The sequence below is a fragment of the Scyliorhinus torazame genome, chromosome 10 (genome assembly GCF_047496885.1).
Source record: "Scyliorhinus torazame isolate Kashiwa2021f chromosome 10, sScyTor2.1, whole genome shotgun sequence".
Lineage (NCBI taxonomy): Eukaryota > Metazoa > Chordata > Chondrichthyes > Carcharhiniformes > Scyliorhinidae > Scyliorhinus > Scyliorhinus torazame.
The window spans coordinates 156,200,023-156,218,313 of NC_092716.1; the positions used below are offsets into that span (position 1 = coordinate 156,200,023).

Genomic DNA, 18,291 nt, shown 5'->3' on the forward strand with positions numbered 1-18,291 from the left:
CATAGGGGGTTTAGCCTTCCCAAACCTGCAGTATTACCACTGGGCAGCAACTGTGGAAAGAGTAAAGGGGTGGATAAAGGTGCCAGAATCCAAGTGTGTGAGAATGGAGGAGAGCTCCTGCAGGGGATCTCCCTCCGGGCCCTGGCCATGGCAGCGCTCCCATCCCCACTGAACATTCAACGAGCCCAGTGGTGATAGCTGTCATAATATACACCAGTATATTATGGTGCAGACACACACACACACACACTGATGGACATGCAGTGGGACCAATCAGCATACACAACACCGCAGCCAATCACCAGTGAGAGCACACGCACTATAAAGACAGGGGACAGGAGAGTTCCCGCTCATTCTAGTAGCAGCCAGCTCGGAGCACAGAGCTCACAGCCTGCAACACAGACATTCACCATGTGCTGAGTGCATCACCTGGTTAGGACTAGGCAAGGGTCAACAGTTAAAGCTGGTATTGCATTTACCCACAGTTCAAGTATGTTAATATAGTTAACCTTATAATAAAAGAGAGTTTCACCACTTCCAGTGTTGGTGACCTGTGTGTGATCCAGAACACCCAACATATCAATAGCCACACTCTGGTCGTGGAACCAAGTACAACAGCACTTTGGATGAACCAAAATGTCCGTTAAGGCCCCCATCTGCAACAACCACAGGTTCATGCCAGCCATAATAGACGTCATCTTCGAAAGGTGAAGACAGGACAGGAGAACGTTGACAGTTGGGGACTTCTACACTGACAACAGACTGACAATACTAGTGTAACTAACAGAGAAGTTCCAGCTGACGGGGGAAATGAGCTAAGATATATGCAGGTCAAAAACGTCTTACAGAGGGAAACAAAGACATACCCATGACCACCGCAACAATTGTTGTTAGAGGACCTACTGGGCGCAGACATCTTACGGAAGGGGAACTGCGGCAACCTGTATGGCAACTACTGGGAAGGGAATACACACCGCTGGATGAGACAAGGGAAAAGTGGGAGGAAGACCTAGGGTTTGAAATAGGGTGGGGTCTCTGGAGCGAAGCACTGCATATGGTCAACTCCACCTCCATGTGCACAAGGCTAAGCCTAATGCAGCTGAAAGTGGTGCACAGAGCCCACTTACCCAGAACCCAAATGAACTGGTTCTTCCCGGAGTTGGAGGACAAATGCGAATGGTGTCTCGGAGGCCCGACTAACCACGGCCACATATTCTGGTCTTGTTGCAGACTAATCGGGTATTGGGCAGCCTTCTTCAAGGAAACGTCCAAGGTGCTGGGGGTGAGGGTGAAGTAATGCCCAAGAGTGACAGTCATCGGGGTATCAGAACAGCCAGATCTCTTCATGGGGAGGGGGGCCGACACCCTTGTCTTTGCCTCCCTGGTTTAGCACAGTGGGCTAAACAGCTGGCTTGCAATGCAGAACAATGCCAGCAGCGCGGGTTCAATTCCCGTACCGGCCTCCCCGAACAGGCGCCTGAATGTGGTGAAAAGGAGCTATTCACTGCAACTTCATTGAAGTCTACTTGTGACAATAAGTGATTATTATTACTTCTAATCGCCCGCCGGAGAATCCTGCTCAGCTGGCAATTAGCAGCACCACCCAAAGCTGCAAACTGGCTGTCCAACCTGTAGGAATTTCTCCAGATGGAGAAAATTAAATTTGCCATCCGGGGGTCGGGGGAGTGCTTGCACAAAATGTGGGAGCCATTCATCCAGTTGTTCCAAGACCTGTTTGTAGCCAACAGCCAATAAGCCAGAGGGAGGGAGGGGGAAGCCAGAGCTAACGTTTCGAGTCCAGATGACCCTTGCCAAAGCTAATTTATCTCCCTACAGATGCTGCCAGATCTGCTGATATTTGCCAGCATTTTCTTTTTGGAAAATATAAATATACCTTTGTTTTCAATGTATGTTCACTCTTAACTTTGTTCTGCATAATATGAAAAATCCTCAATAAAAACATTTTTAAAAACCTTGTTAAAGGTGCTGTAGAAATGCTATGTTGTTGTTGAAAATGTCTCTGTTAGGTAGGAAAGGGAATGAGGCCATTTGAACGGATTACCTATGTAGATGATAACACCCCCCCTCAATTTGGAAATAGAGCATTAAAGAATAAATTATGTTTGTGAGTCAAGCAATGAGTCTCAAGGTGGCATGTGCTGAACCTTGGCAGGTTATGCCTCCCTTCAGTGCACCTGCCAACATTTCCATATTTAGCTGGAAGACTCCACATATTTTTTCCTGCTTCCTGATTGAAACTTATCATTATGTCATAGCTTGCAAAATCCCCGAAGCTGGAATCTCCCTGATTGAAGTCTTGGCAGGAAAAGCACCACTCTAACTGGCTGTGTGTCAGGACTTTGCAGGCTACCAGTGGGCCTTGCAAAGCTGTACGAGACTTTGCACCAGGGCCAATGTTCATGGAATACTCCAGGATAGTATGAAATGCCCATTTATCTTCAGCAGTGTAGCGATGAAACAGTATGCAAGTACCCTTGGCTTCAGGCCAGCAGAGACAGTTTTATTACAAGTCAGGTATCAAACTGGACGCTAGTGAACTGGATATAAGCCTGCACAAAATGTGTTTTTCTTATTTGTCCTCAGGATGTGGGCATTGCTGGCAATATTTACTACCCAGTTATGTCTCGAATTTGCCTATAAGCCTTCTTCTTACAACTGGGTAATTTTTGAGGCTAGCCATTGTGGTTGTATCAGGTATTGCGGTACCCGAGAGGCTGTAGACCATTGGGTGAGCCTAGAAGCTTGCCATTGGATGTTGGTATGTGGCTCCGCCCTGACAGGCGGGGTATAAGAACAGATGCCGTCCCAGCAGCCCTCATTCTATACCGAAGCTGCTGGGGAACAGATATAGTCTATTAAAGCCTTCAGTTATGATATAACCTCGTCTTCGAGTCTAATTGATCGTGCATCAGCCATGTTGAGGTGAAACTGCAGTCAGGTTTAGTCCTGACCAGGGACATTTGTGAACCAGTTGAGGTTTTAAGAAAGGTTTTCTGTAGTCACTCTTTTATTTCCAGTTGTACTGCCAATTACAATATGGGATTTGAATTTCATGTTTTGAATACTAGTCCAGTGCAGAGACACTCTCCTACTGTTCCCCACTTTATTGTCCTCTTGGCCAATTCTTCCCCTGCCTTAACTCACCTGCTGCTGAAATTCTAATCTCTAGACTTGACTATTCCATTGCACATTTCCTAACGCTGGTTTCCCACATTCTACTCTACATAAACCTGAGGCCATCCAGAACTCTGCTGCCTATATTCTGACTTACTCCAAGTCTCATTGCCTCATCTGCCCAGTGCTCGCTGACCTTCATTGGCTCCTTGTCCAGAAAAATCCCTTCATTTCAAAATTCAAATTCTTACTATACTCCAAATCCCCCCCCTTATATCGTCAGTGGCGCAGTGGTTAGCACTTCTGCCTCACAGCACCGAGGGCCCGGATTCGATCCTGGCCCGGATCACTGTCCGTGTGGAGTTTGCACATTCTCCCCGTGTCTGCTTGGGTCTCACCCCCACAAACCCAAAAGATGTTCAGGGTAGCTGGATTGGCCACACTAAATTGCCCCTTAATTGGAGAAAAAAGTAATTGGGTACTCTAAATTTATTTTTTAAATCCCCGCCATATCTGTATTCTTCTCCTGTCCCTCAACCTTCCAGCGTTCCTCCAACTTTGTCCTCCGGGTATTGATTTTAATCACACCATTTTGATAGTTGTGCCTTCAGCTCCCTGGGCCTGAATCACAGGGATTATCTCTTTACACCCACCGCCCTCACTCTCCTTTCAAAACAGTCCTTAAAGCTTATTGTTCTGACCAAACATTTCGTCACCTGTCCCCAATAATAGGACTCAGTGTCAATTTGGTTTGTTAATGCTCCCGTCAAGTGCGTTTTACAACATTGGAGGTGTTATATAAATGAAAGTTGAGAAAACCAGTGGTTTCATAGATCCACAAGTTGAGTGCCTTAACCTTTGCAGTAAACACAGGAAGCGATCTAACAGAAACGTTTCTAAGTGTAGTAGCGAGCGGGAATTGACGGATGTTTCCCGATGGCTGATGCGGTGAGACCGCTACCGATATCTAACGTCAAATTGGGCCAGTGATTGTCCTTCCAACTGATTCACCTGGACCTGGCATGGAAGCTCTCCGATAACCAGGGGCAGTAGCACTTCAACCGATCCTGCAGACTAAACTTGCAGAGAGTAAGCAGTCATGCCGCCAAGGAGACCCGCACCACGATTCGGAGATGCCGATCTGGCCAGACTGTTGGGTGTAGAGGGATCCAGACAGGAAACCATGGGCGAGATTCTCCGACCCCCCGCCGGGTCGGAGAATCGCCGGGGGCTGGCGTGAATCCCGCCCCCGCCGGTTGCCGAAGTCTCCGGCACCGGAGATTCGGCGGGGGCGGGAATCGTGCCGCGCCGGTTGGCCAGCCCCCTTGCGCGATTCTCCGGCCCGGATGGGCCGAAGTCCCGCCGGCGTAAATTAAACCACCTACCTTACCGGCGGGACAAGGCGGAGCGGGCGGGCTCCGGGGTCCTGGGGGGGGCGCGGGGCGATCTGGTCCCGGGGGGTGCCCCCACGGTGGCCTGGCCCGCAATCGGGGCCCACCGATCCGCGGGCGGTCCTGTGCCGTGGGGGCACTCTTTTCCTTCCGCCTTCGCCACGGTCTCCACCATGGCGGAGGTGGAAGAGACTCCCTCTACAGCGCATGCGCGGGAATGCCGTCAGCGGCCACTGACGCTCCTGCGCATGTGCCGCCCGGAGATGTCATTTCCGCGCCAGCTGGCGGGGCTCCAAAGGCCTTTTCCGCCAGCTGGCTGGGTGGAAATTTGTCCAGCGTCGATTTAGCCCCTTAAGGTTGGGGCTCGGCCCCCAAAGATGCAGAGCATTCCGCACCTTTGGGGCGGCGCGATGCCCGACTGATTTGTGCCGTTTTGGGCGCCAGTCGGCGGACATCGCGCCGTTTCCAGAGAATTTCGCCCCATATTCTCCCCAGGGGATTGGAGGGTCAGTCACAGGACAGCCAGTGCCGCGTGGGAGGCAGTGACAGTGGCCATCAGCATGGATAATGTCACCAGGAGGACTGCCACACAGTGCCGCAAGAGACTCAATGACCCTCCACCGGTCTGCAGTTGGAGTTGGTGAGTTGGCAGCGACCCCTGATACTGGCCCTGCCTGCCACCTCTGGCCGCCTGCCTGTCATCCCCAGCCACCCCTCCCTGGTGATCCTGCGATTGGCACATCACCCCCAGCCCACGCCTGTGCCCCAACACACCACACCCATCCCCCCCCATCCCGCGATGCATGAAGCATGCAACTCACAATGTCTCCTCTTTGTTTCCCCACAACATGTTGGCCCACAACAGATGGGGAAGGGCCCAAATGGGTGGCGGGGTGCTGAACACCAGAGTCCTCACCCTCTATGAGGAACGGGCACTGGATGTTGTGGGGGTGGCTGAGAACAGATCGGTCACTGACGTCAAGCTTGGCCTGTGGTGCAGAGGTGAGTATCCATCGGCCCCACCCAAATGACACGTCACACGCGTGTTGTTCACACCAGACATAATGATCCTTCCCTCCCACTGACCCATATATCTTTTCTCCTGCAGGATCTCCATCTGATGGTGCCGACCCATCTGTGGTGCCACCCGTCTCCCAAGAGATCACCGTGGAGGAGAGTTCTGAGGATGCCACCGACAAGGCGTCGCAGCTGTCATCCACACCCTCCACCAGCGCAGAGGCACTCATCTCGGTGGGCAAAAACTGTGGACTAGCTTTAGGGGCATAATCTGATGAGCACCACACAGTTGCTGATGCACATCAGACGGAGGCAGGAACCCGAAATGAGACAGCAGTCAGAGGTCTGCTGGATCCCAGGACCCAGATGCCAAGAACTGAACCAGGTTATCCCGGAGCTGATGCAGACACGATGGTGCAATGTGTGGTGCTCACCAGATTGTGCCCTAAAGCCAGTCCGCAGTGTTGCAGATGCAGATGGACCTTGTTGAAGTGCTGTGGAACATGTCTCAGTTTTGGGTGGGCATTGCTGAGACGCTCCAGAGCATGTCCCAATCACTGAGGACAGTGTCCCAGTCTCAGGTGGGCATTGATGACATGTCCCAGAGCATGTCCCGGTCTCTGAGGGCCATATCCCAGTCGCAGGTGGACTGTGGGGAGGCACTACAGACCATGGGCCGGTCGCTGAGGTCATCGACACCATGGTGCAGACAATGGAGAGCCACCAGTGCTGGCAGAGCCAGATGTCGCAGGGGCCTCTGGAGCTCAAACCAGCTGCCCCTCCATCCTAAGGTAAACCCCAGGGCCCTACGTGCACCGACCGGAAAGAGGGAGCGCTTGGACCACCCTAGAGCCTCCTTACAGGGACACAACGACAATCGCCAGCTCTCCTGAGTCCCCTCCCTTTGACAACAGCACATCTCACGGTCGGCAGGCAGATGGGGAGAGGGGATGAGATGACGGATGAGGCCACATCCTATGAGAAGTGGGTGAGGGCGAGGGCCGCCCTGGCCCTCCAGGCATGCCGACTCTTTCTGCCACCACCACCTGTCTTCCATTCTCTGGCTCTCCTACGGGTCCTTCCCTGCCTCATCCTCCGGCCTCTCCTGGTCCAGCTCCTCATCGCCCTCCTCCTCTGAAGAGGGTGCATGTTCCTCCTCCAGCAAGTCACCCGCTGCTGTGCCAAGGTTGTGGAGGGCACAGCAGACCGCCACAAAGCAGACGATCCTCCGGGGGGGGGGGGGGGGGGTGTGTATTGCAGGGCACCACCAGCGAGGTCACGCATCGGAACCGCATCTTAAGCAGTCCGATGCACCGCTCAATGACATCTCGGATGGCCATGTGGTCTTCATTGTATCGGGTCTCCACATCAGTAACTGGCGTCATTAGCCAGGTCCTAAGCGGGTACCGCTTATCACCCAAGAATCAACCGGTCATCCTGGGGTACCCGTCAAAGACGCAGGGGATCTCTGACTGCCCCAGGATGTAGCTGTCGTACACAGTCCCAGGGAAGCTTGCACACACGTGCATGATCTTGAAGTGGTGGTCGCACGCAAGTTGAACATTCAGGGAAGTGGAATCCTTTCCAGAACGGTGCTCCGGAATGCCTGGTGCTGCAAGGCGACATGCGTGTCATCTATTACCCCTAGACCTGGGGCATCCCGGCAATGGTGGACAATCTTGCTGTCCAGGCATCTTGAAGCGCTTAGTCCAGGTCAGACTTTATACAGTCAGCTGCCCGGGCAAAGAGGGCATCTGTGCCTTCATTCATGGATGCACTTGTGGGCTGTTGGTTGGGATATGCTGTACACCTTGGGCCGTCGCCAGCCTCCCCCTCTGGGTCCCTCGCTGGCCTGATGGGCGGCCAGGTCCTCAGGGTGTGGGCCGGGCCCCTGCAGATGGGCTGCTGCCTCGAGCCTCTGCCGACGCTGCTGCCGCCACCTTCTGTGGTGTCTAGCTGCCTCGACTGCCACCATCACCACAAGGGCAGCTGCTGCAGGGTCTACAATATCATCCAGACAGTGATATCTGTCGGGAATTGGAGAGGGTGAATGACCGACAACCAGTTATAGCTTCCACCCCTGGACCCTAAAATCCCCCAAGCCACCCCGACCCTTACCTTCCCTGCCATCTCCCAGGGTGTGATCCAATGGGCCAGTTGTGCTGGGGACGCCGGCCGTGCATGCCCACCTCCGGCCACAGCACTCAGACCCCAGACCCCCGTCGGACACAGTCCTGGGACCGGGCATGGGTAATCCACCCCTCCGGCCTCTCCTGATGCACAAACCCACCCTCTGGTCACGGGGATGTCCCCAGTGCTGAAAACCAGCTCCTGGGTGGTTGATTGTCGGCTGCTGCCCCTGCGGTGATGAAGTCTCCAGTATTCAGGTAAAGAGTCCAGGCCTCATCGTGATTGGGATGCTAGACAATAATACCTGCCTGCGGCATGGCACGTCTACCCACAAAAATCCACTTGGAAGCTGTGATGTGCTCACATTACTGACATTACCAGTTCCCTATTAGCAATAGTCTTCAACTGTGCAGCCAGAGGCCGCCATGATCAGTGGGGGTTAAAGTGACCTTCACCATATTACCACGGGGCTCTGTCCTGGGGGTGATCAGTGGGGCAGACAGGCAGCAGCTGGAGTTGGCCCTGTTATGGGTACACACGATCCGGGGGGGAGGGGGGGTGGCATGTCGGACTCGCGGGCGCTGAGCCCCTCAGCCCCGATCCCAGGGGTGACCTCCCACCGATTGTGGCTGACCTCCCCCCCCGTCCCTGACAGGACCACTACCACACACCCTCCCCAAGTACTGGAGCAGCAGCCATGGTGCCCCCAGGCTGATTGCCCAATTTCCAAGATGGCTACTCACTTCTTCCAATCCCCACAGCAGCCATTTTGCGAGCTACACATTTTTAAATAGGTCTGCTAAAGGGCGCCCACATGACCGCTCACTGGGGAGCCGGTTAGATCATGAGAGGCCGTTAGATAGGGGTCCTTCCGATAACGGGCTGGAGATTGGCCTTAGTTGGTGATTAATGGTTTCTTGTCAAGCTGCAGTGGGATCTGGATCTCGCCAACAGGAGTGGGCCGGCTAGATCAGAAACCGATCGACGCCTGGCACGGTTTCTGATTTCGATCTAACTGTCTCGCTCGGATTCGTGCCCGCGCAACGCAGCCATTAGATTGGGCCCTCAGTAAGTTGTTTCCACCCCCACCCAGCCACCTCTCCCATTTCCCCTTGACCCTTGTTTACATTTTGATTAAGTCATTTCAATTGTGTTTTATGCGGTAGACCTGAAACCCAGCTGGAAATTAAAATGTGACTTGAGCCAATGCGACCAATGTCTTTCAAAATCAGCAGTGACAATGAGAAAATATGAAGCACATGGAGATGAGAGCTGGGTGTGTACAGAGCTGCCAGGCTCTCAAGTCAATTCAAAGCTGCTATTCTCCGTTTGCTCAACAGCTCACTGACCTACATTGATTCACAAAATGGATTTTCTTTCCTTACAATTAAATATCTGTTGATTGCTGACATTTGTGGAGCATGATATAAACAGGCACAAACCTCAAAGAGTCCAGTGAAATTTATTGCCAAACGTTTTCAAGACATTGGGAACATAATTTATTTTACAGTACAGCAGGACCGCACTTCAAACGTGTGGTAAATCTCTCTGTGAAGTTCTGGGGTCACGAAAGTTGCCAAATAAGTGACGCCTTCTTCTTTCAAATGTTTTATCAACAGTTGATCTAAACTCATCATCTTATAGCAGGTGTCTACTTGCAAAGTCTTCCATATTTAATGAAGCATCCATACTACAGAGTACAAGCATTTGCTTCAGTGTGAACTCTCACCCCTGCATGATGGACACCATCTGACTTTCGGGCCTCGCAACCAGGCGCACCTGGTTGTTCCACAGGCTGAATTCATTACCTCCTTCCCCGTCCCAGCCTCCCACTTCCTGCTGGTCGTGGAGCATCTGGGGACAGTCTTCCTCACTGGGATCATGGAATGATAGAACACAAGCATAGACTGATCAGTCAATTGTGCATGTGCCAGATATTAAATAAATGTTTACGATAGGAAAACACACTACAGCCAGTTCTTGGTTATTAATAGCAATGTAGGGCCTTCGGATATCACAGGCCAGGGTATTTGAACATTTTTAAAGCAAAAACTATGTGATTATTTCCTTGTGGCACTTCCTGCACCTCCTTCTCCTGCCCACCCTACCAGCCTGAGGTGGGCTAATTACAGTAAGCTAGTCAGGCCCACTGACCCCGGAATGGGTCCGATACAAAGGTGGGCTGGGTGGAGGAGCATTGTGTTGAGTTAAATAAATAAAAACAAGAATGAAACAAAAACAGCCCTCTATCACTCACCCCAACACACTCTCCATGCCCCATCTATGCCAACCTATGCCACCTCACCTCGACCCCCACGCACTAACAGATTAAAAAGCAGCTTCTTCCCCACTGTTACCAGACTCCTGAATGGCTCTCTTATAGACTGAACTGATCTCTCTACGTATCTTCTTTACAGTTATATCACAATATTCTGTATGCTTCACCAGATATCTGTGTCTATGTATTTAAATCGTGTATTGATCATTTGTCCTATGTTTTTCATATATGGAGCAATCTGCCTGGATTGCGCGCGGAACAATACCTTTCACTGTACCTCAGTACACGTGACAATAAATTTAAATTTAATCTAAATCTCCTGTGATCCACCCACCCCATGCTCCCTCGTATTCCCATGCCAAACTATGTTCCCATTGCCCTTTATCCTTGCACCCTCCATGCCAACTCACCTAGTATCCTTTGACGGTTCCTTGACAGTTCTTTGACACTTCTTTAAAGGCTTGATAGTTCCACTGAAATAATGCACGTTTACGCACAACCATGTTTACTTTTAACAATCCCAAATGATGCCTTACCTTTCCAAAATGTGTCCCAGAACCATATCCGGGCTATCAAAACGAACTGACCAAGTTGAGACCACCATTTACCTGGTGTAACATGCACACTCTGGGTTCCACATTACTGGCCTACCAAAACTCCACTTCAGTGGACACAGCTGCCGATTTAAATGGCCAGCTGCCTCTGTGATCGCACATGGATGAACCCCAACCTGGCTCCAATCCCTCCCCAGCGAAAATGGAACAGTCGGGGGTGGGACTTAGAATTGTCAACCATTTCTGGTATTTCTGTCCCGACGGAGAGGCTCTCCATTGTGGCAACAATCTGGGCCTCTGTCTCTCACAAAATCCAGTCTGACACGCCAATGTCGTACCAAGGGAATGGCATGGTGTCAGAGGTGCTCACTTTCGATATGATGGGGTGGCACGGTGGCACAGTGGTTTACACTGCTACCTCACAGTGCTAAGAGACCCGGGTTCGAGTTTGCACTTTCTCCCTGTGTCTGCATGTGTTTCCTTTAGGTGCTCCAGTTTACTCCCACAGTCCAAATATGTGCAGGTTAGATGGACTGGTCATGCTAAATTTCCCTCTAGGGTGCGGCTGCAGGACTAGGGCAGGGGATTGGACCTACGTAGGGTGCTCTTTCGAAGAGATAATGCAGACTCGATGGGCCAAATGGCCTCCTTCTGCACTGTCTATGGTGCTAAACCAAAGGCCAATCTGACCTCACCTGCGTCTGTAAAAATCTCATGGAACGTTTCAAAGACGGGCTCTCCCAGTGTGCTGGCCAATATTTACCCATCAGCCAATATCACTGTAAAAAGCTCACATGATGATCCTTAATATAATGTTGCTTGTGGGACCTTGTGTGGAAATTAGCTGCTGCGTTCCCTACATTATAACAGTGACTACACTTCAAAATCACATAATTGACTATAAAGCAATTTGGAACTTCCTAAGATATAAAGTGTTCAATATTAATGTACATTAACAAAAGCTATTTAAAGGGCCACTGTTACCTCTTTAAAGTTCACAGATGTGCGATTTCATGTAAACCAGCAAGAAAGTGTAGGCCGAGGCCTCTCCCTGCCACGGGGGAAGTAAGATGAATGCAGGCCTGCTCAAACACACTTCAGATGCATGGCTGGCTGCAGTGAGTCTGAGGCTGTGGTGCTTGCAGCTCCTCATACTAACCATGTAGTGAATGACTGAAGGAAGAAAGAAAAAGGGAAACAATTTAGTTGCCTGCAGGGAACGACCGTTTCTCCGTGGTTACCTTGTCCTCCCATTGGTCCTCCCAGCAAACGCTCCTGCCGGCAGTTTATCTGCATGCTTCCAGCCTATAGGGTAGTGTCAGTCCAACCCAGTCCGAGCTGTCACATGGCTGTGTGTGTACATGCTTTTTCCATTATCAACTCAACACTACAGTCAGTGAAGGATCTTCTTACTTTCTGTGAGTCTGAGGAATGAGAGGAATTTCCATTATTTACAATGGGAAGTGACTGCATTTGGCTTCTCTCTGAAAGAAAACAGTTAACACTTTCCAGGCTTGTGTTAAACTCACCAACAGTGGGGAAGCTGAGGGAGGAGCTGGTGCTTACAGCTGAGGCACAGACAGACTGCTCTTGTTATTTTACCTATGCTTAATAAAATGCAGGGTCCCACAGGCTGTTTAGCGTTGTTTATTAAACCATATTGACAGATAATCTGAAAATAGCACCAAGTGGTTTTAATGCAAGAAATATTCAGATTTCAGATTGGGCGAGTCCAGAATTCTGCAAATCTCAATATTTCACTTTGGCCAAGAAAGAAAGTAATACTTTACCAGCAGGGCCTGCAGTGTACCAATTCCAGCAGGATCTTCCAATGTACCTTTACCACAAGTCCCACCACCAACAGGACAGTCCAGTATACCATCACCAGCAGGACAGTCCAGTATACCATCACTAGCAGGACAGTCCAGTATACCATCATCAGCAGGACAGTCCAGTATACCATCACCAGCAGGACAGTCCAGTATACCATCACCAGCAGGACAGTCCAGTATACCATCACTAGCAGGACAGTCCAGTATACCATCATCAGCAGGACAGTCCAGTATACCATCACCAGCAGGACAGTCCAGTATACCATCACCAGCAGGACAGTCCAGTATACCATCACCAGCAGGACAGTCCAGTATACCATCATCAGCAGGACAGTCCAGTATACCATCACCAGCAGGACAGTCCAGTATACCATCACTAGCAGGACAGTCCAGTATACCATCATCAGCAGGACAGTCCAGTATACCATCACCAGCAGGACAGTCCAGTATACCATCACCAGCAGGACATTCCAGTATACCATCACTAGCAGGACAGTCCAGTATACCATCACCAGCAGGACAGTCCAGTATACCATCACCAACAGGACAGTCCAGTATACCATCACCAGCAGGACAGTCCAGTATACCATCACCAGCAGGACAGTCCAGTGTACCATCACCAGCAGGACAGTCTAGTGTACCATCACCAGCAGGACAGTCCAGTATACCATCACCAGCAGGACAGTCCAGTATACCATCACCAGCAGGACAGTCCAGTATACCATCACCAGCAGGACAGTCTAGTGTACCATCACCAGCAGGACAGTCCAGTGTACCATCACCAGCAGAACAGTCCAGTATACCATCACCAGCAGGACAGTCCAGTATACCATCATCAGCAGGACATTCCAGTATACCATCACCAGCAGGACAGTCCAGTATACCATCACCACAGGACAGTCCAGTATACCATCACCAGCAGGACAGTCTAGTGTACCATCACCAGCAGGACAGTCCAGTATACCATTACCAGCAGAACAGTCCAGTATACCATCACCAGCAGGACAGTCCAGTATACCATCACCAGCAGGACAGTCCAGTATACCATCACCAGCAGGACAGTCCAGTATACCATCACCAGCAGGACAGTCCAGTATACCATCACCAGCAGGACAGTCCAGTATACCATCACCAGCAGGAAAGTCCAGAATACAATTATCACCAGGACATTCCAGTGTGCCATCACCAGCAGGACAGTCCAGTATACCATCACCAGCAGGACAGTCCAGTATACCATCACCAGCAGGGCAGTCTAGTATCCCATTAACACCAGGACAGTCCAGTATACCATTAACACCAGAACATTCCAGTGTACCATCACCAGCAGGACATTCCAGTGTACCATCACCAGCAGGACATTCCAGTATACCATCACCAGCAGGACAGACCAGTATACCATCACCAGCAAGACAGTCCACTATACCATCACCAGCAGGACAGCCCAGTATACCATCACCAGCAGGACAGTCCAGTATACCATCACCAGCAGGACAGTCCAGTGTACCATCACCAGCAGGACAGTCCAGTATACCATCACCAGCAGGACAGTCTAGTATCCGAATTAACACCGGACAGTCCAGTATACCATCACCAGCAGGACAGTCCAGTATACCATCACCAGCAGGACAGTCCAGTATACCATCACCAGCAGGACAGTCCAGTATACCATCACCAGATGTTTTTTTCAATGTACCATTATCAGTAGGGCCTTGCAGTTTACCAGTACTAGCCAATCTGGCCTTTGATCCAGAATACCGTCACCAGCAGGATCTTTTAGTGCACATTGCCAACAGTGTATTGCAGTGTACCAGTACCACAGGGACTTGGAGTGTACCATTGCTGCACTTGGCGATGACTGCTCACAAACGCTCACAGATTGCACATTTAGCACTGCTTAGAATGCTCCACATTCCCAGACCAGAGCTACTACCTTACCACAATTCAAATGAGGATCATAGGGGCCCCAGCATTGGATTTGGCAGAGTCCTCTCCCTGAACCTTGTTAGATGTTTGTAACGAGCTGCATTAAATTATAAGAGTACTTTGTGGCTTAGCTCTAGTAAATGTATAATTCCAGATTCTTTCATTCCATGGCTGTGTTGGACTGCAGTTATATTCCCAAATTAACCAGGGTTCCAGGGTTAGGCTGGAGTAACAGTGCCATCAGGCACTGAAGAGCAATGTTACCAAGCACTGACAGCTTCACTGCTGTGGCTCAGTAGTAGCATGCTCACCTCTTTATGACAGAGGTTTATAGTTTCAAGCCTCACACAATAAAATCTGAACTAATACTCCAGTGCGCTGTAGGAGGTGTTGTCATTAGGATGGGATGTAGAACGGAGGCCCCCCATCTGCCATCTCAGATGGGCACTAAAGATCCAGCAAGACCAACTGAAGATCGGGGAAATCTTATTATGGGCTGGCCAACATTCATCTCTTAGCCAACAGCGATAAAGCAGCTATTCTGAACTTTATCACATGGTAGGTTGTGGGAGCTTGCTGTGCACAAATTTGCTGGTGCAGTTCCTGTATTACAGCAGTGACTACACTTCCAAGGTACCTCACTGCATTTGCTCTGCCAACCCCAGCCAGCTCGCAATAATGGCGCCGAGGAGATCGGCCCCAAGATTCGGGGATGCTGACCTGGGGAGGTTCCTAGACGCGGTGGAATTCCCTTGGGGACCCAAAGAGTCAGCCACAAGGCAGTCAATGCTGCCTGGGATGAGGTGGCAGCAGCTGTCAGCTCGGGCAGTGTGACCAGGAGAACTGGCCTTCAGTGCTGTAAGAAAGCTGGGCAGCACGAGTGAGAAGACAACCCCCCAAGGGAGCATCCACCACCCAACTCCCCATGGGACCTCAAGTCCTTCCTCCACTCCCTGCCCCTTCAACCCCCAACCCCTCTTTCACACCCCCCCCCACCCGCCGCCCTCCACCACTGTTAATCACGGGTGTGGCTAACGATGCCCTCTCTGTGTCTCCTCGGGAAAAGTTCTCCAATGATCATTGGGAGAGGGCCCAGACTGGAGGAGGGGTGCTGGACTTATAAATCCTCACCTCCCTCAAGGAGCGGGCCCTGGAGGTGACTGGGGTCACCCACGCGGAGGCTGGCGGATGCCGCAGAGGTGAGGAACCACTAGGCTCCACCCGAGGGACCTGTTGAACGTGAGTTGTTATTGCCCTACTGTTATAGTCGCGGCACAGCTGTCATCCCCACCCTCCACCAGCGCAGATACGCACACCTCGGTGGGACATTTTAGTAGACAGGCTTCGAGGGCACAATCTGGTGAGCACCACGCTGAACCCCCAGACGAGACAGCAGTCGGAGGTCTGCTGCATCCCAGGGCCTAGCTGGGTCCCAGCCTGATGCTGAATCTCTGGAACAGGTTTACCCGGAGCTGATGGAGACGATAGGATCCGATCAGGAGATGTCAGCGTCACTCCAGCAGATCCATAACGGATTGGAGGAGTCCCAGAGGTTAGGGGTGCAGGAAATGGTGCCAGCAATGTGTGGCACTGAGGTGGTGACTGCAGTCGAGAGCCTGGTGCACGACGTTGGCACCATTAGTAAAAGTGTCCAAGGCGTCGCACAGTCGGTGGCGGCCATGGCTGAGAGTCTCGACAAAATGTCCGAGCTGCTAGGGATGTGACCCAGTACCAGGCTGACCTTGAAATTCTGTGGGACATGTCCCGCTCTCAGATGGGCATGGCTGCGGAGCTTGTCCCAGTCTCAGGTGGGCATGGCTGAGGCGCAGTGTTCGCCCAGCCACTGAGGAGCATTGCCAAGGGTGCCAACACCATGGTGCAGACTAGGGGGAACTGCCAGGCCTGGCAGAGCCAAATGATGCAGGGGCAGCCTTGGCTGATACCAGCTACCCCTCCATCCCAAGGTGAACCCCAGGGCCCTATGGGCACCGACCAGGAGGAGGGGGCGCTGAGTGCCAACCTGGACCTGTCCCATGGAGTGGCGATTCTGGCCACCAGCTCCCCCGAATTCCACCTCTCTGATGAGACTGCGCCTCGAGGTCAGCACATGCGACAGGGTGGCTCGGCTGTGCATGTGCCACTGACATGTGAGCCGGGGCCTTCCAGCCCCCGACCCCATCAAAAGGGCAGTGAAGGCCACGGGCCGTGGTAGACATCTGGCAGCCTCCACCTCAGATGTACATCCCGGGAAAACACTTAGACGTGGTGGTAGAGCTAGGAGGACCAGGCACGTTGTGGATCACTGAGGGCACCAAGGGAGAGGGGAGGGTGTGGGGATGGGGTAGGGGGTGGGGAGAGGGTGGGGGTTGGGGTTGTGGGGGGGGGGGGGGGCAGCAGCATCGGGAGTGGGATACTGTATAATTAAACACCTCTTTACACAACCATTGTGATGTCTCTGTCACTTCCTTCCGCAATGCGGGCTGACTTCCAGACCCTTTGCCCATCTCTCCAGGCATCCCCCACGACATCCCCGTGGCGCTCAGTGGTGGACATGTCCCCGGAGCTGTGTCTCATCCCCTGGGTGTTCGGATGTTGCGTGTGTGGTGTTGCCTCCTGCAGTGTTCAGGCACAGTGTCCAGGCATCAGGGTGAGATTGGGATGCTTGGCAATGACTCCCACATGCTACATGGCCTGCCCACCCATTGGAACCTGCTTGGCATCTGTGAAGTACTGACTTAACCACGATTACTCCCAATTGGCAATAGCCTTCAAACACACAGCCAGAGGCCTCAGCAGTCGGTGGGGGCTATTAGTGGTCATTGGGGCAGACGAGCAGGGACAAGGGTTGTCCCCGGAACAGGTAAACGATACAAGGGTTGGGATGGTGGTGCTGCGAGCAGTTGCCCCCCAGCCCCCAGCGCCTACCCCTCCCATGGCGGCCCACCTCTGCGGAGGGTCGGCCAGCCCCAGCCGAGGGTCCCTCACCCCCTGCCGAGCACTGGGGTGGCATTCCCAGCGCCCCCGGGCTCGTTGCCTGTGAGCAAAGATGGCTCCTCACCTCCTCGGCTCCCCACAGAAGCCTTTCTGTCAGGTTCACGTTTTTCAAAAGGAGTACTAATCGGCGCCAGCGTGAGCACTTGCTGGGGAGGCCACTGAATGACAGGAGGCCCTCGTTAGTTGTATGGAAATGGGCTTAAGTGGTGATAATTGGTTTCTCGCCAGGCTATGGCGAGACCCCGATTTCACCTATGGGAGTGGCCAATTGCATTGCAAACGGTTTGGCGCTTGGCACGGATCTCGTTTTGGCCTCTCCCGCTATTCACTGGCCTAATTTCGCTTGAGTGAGAGCGTAACGAGGCCAGAGAATCGCGCCCATAGAGACAAAAACCCTTGACCCATTCCACAAGCTGGTAGAGGCTGGATCCATTTGGGAGCTTCCTGCAGCCAAATGGCCACTTCCCGGCTACCCCAAACGCACTTCATTTTGAGAGCATTATGATCGCGAATTTATAGTTGTGCGTTCTCATGTACTTCCCAGGTTTGAGAGTGACATTGGTAACACCCGGGAGTATTTCACTGACCGACTGCTCTTTGTGTCAGTACTGGCTGGTGTGGGCCAAGGAGGTGACTCCAAAAGAGATGGAAGGAAATAAAACAATGCCCAAAATTTTCCGACTGCTCCCCCCAGCAGGGTCTTCCAGTCTTGCCAACAACAAGTACTAACCCCTCCCCCGGCATGGGTTTCCCCGGCGATGGAGGGTACAAACACCAGGAAGACCCGTTGACAGCAATGGGATTGGAAGATTGCAATCTCTGCCATGATAAAACACACTGCAGGGGGAGGGGCATGGAAAATCACATTCAATAAGTTAGAAAAAGGCCACATAGCCTGGTTGTTATCACATTGTTGTTTGTGGGTGTGGTAGTAGAGGTATTACGGTACCTGGTATGCTGGAGCACCATTGGTGGAAACTGTATGCTTTCTATTGGTTAAGATGTATGGTATCTCCGCCCTGCTCGGCGGGGTACAA

At 52.0% G+C, this 18,291-nt stretch overlaps 1 protein-coding gene and 1 long non-coding RNA gene across 4 annotated transcripts in view; one reads left to right on the forward strand and one right to left on the reverse strand.

Moving 5' to 3' along the window:
* The window catches only part of creb3l1 (cAMP responsive element binding protein 3-like 1), a 335,084-nt gene that overhangs the window by 75,999 nt on the left and 240,794 nt on the right, over window positions 1–18,291 (forward strand). The gene's annotated exons all lie outside the window — the stretch shown is intronic.
* Window positions 9,120–11,740, reverse strand: LOC140384887 (uncharacterized). Its single transcript, XR_011933196.1, has 2 exons — window positions 11,490–11,740; window positions 9,120–9,546 (listed from the first exon to the last, which is right to left on the reverse strand). It is a non-coding gene; the product is annotated as an uncharacterized lncRNA (long non-coding RNA).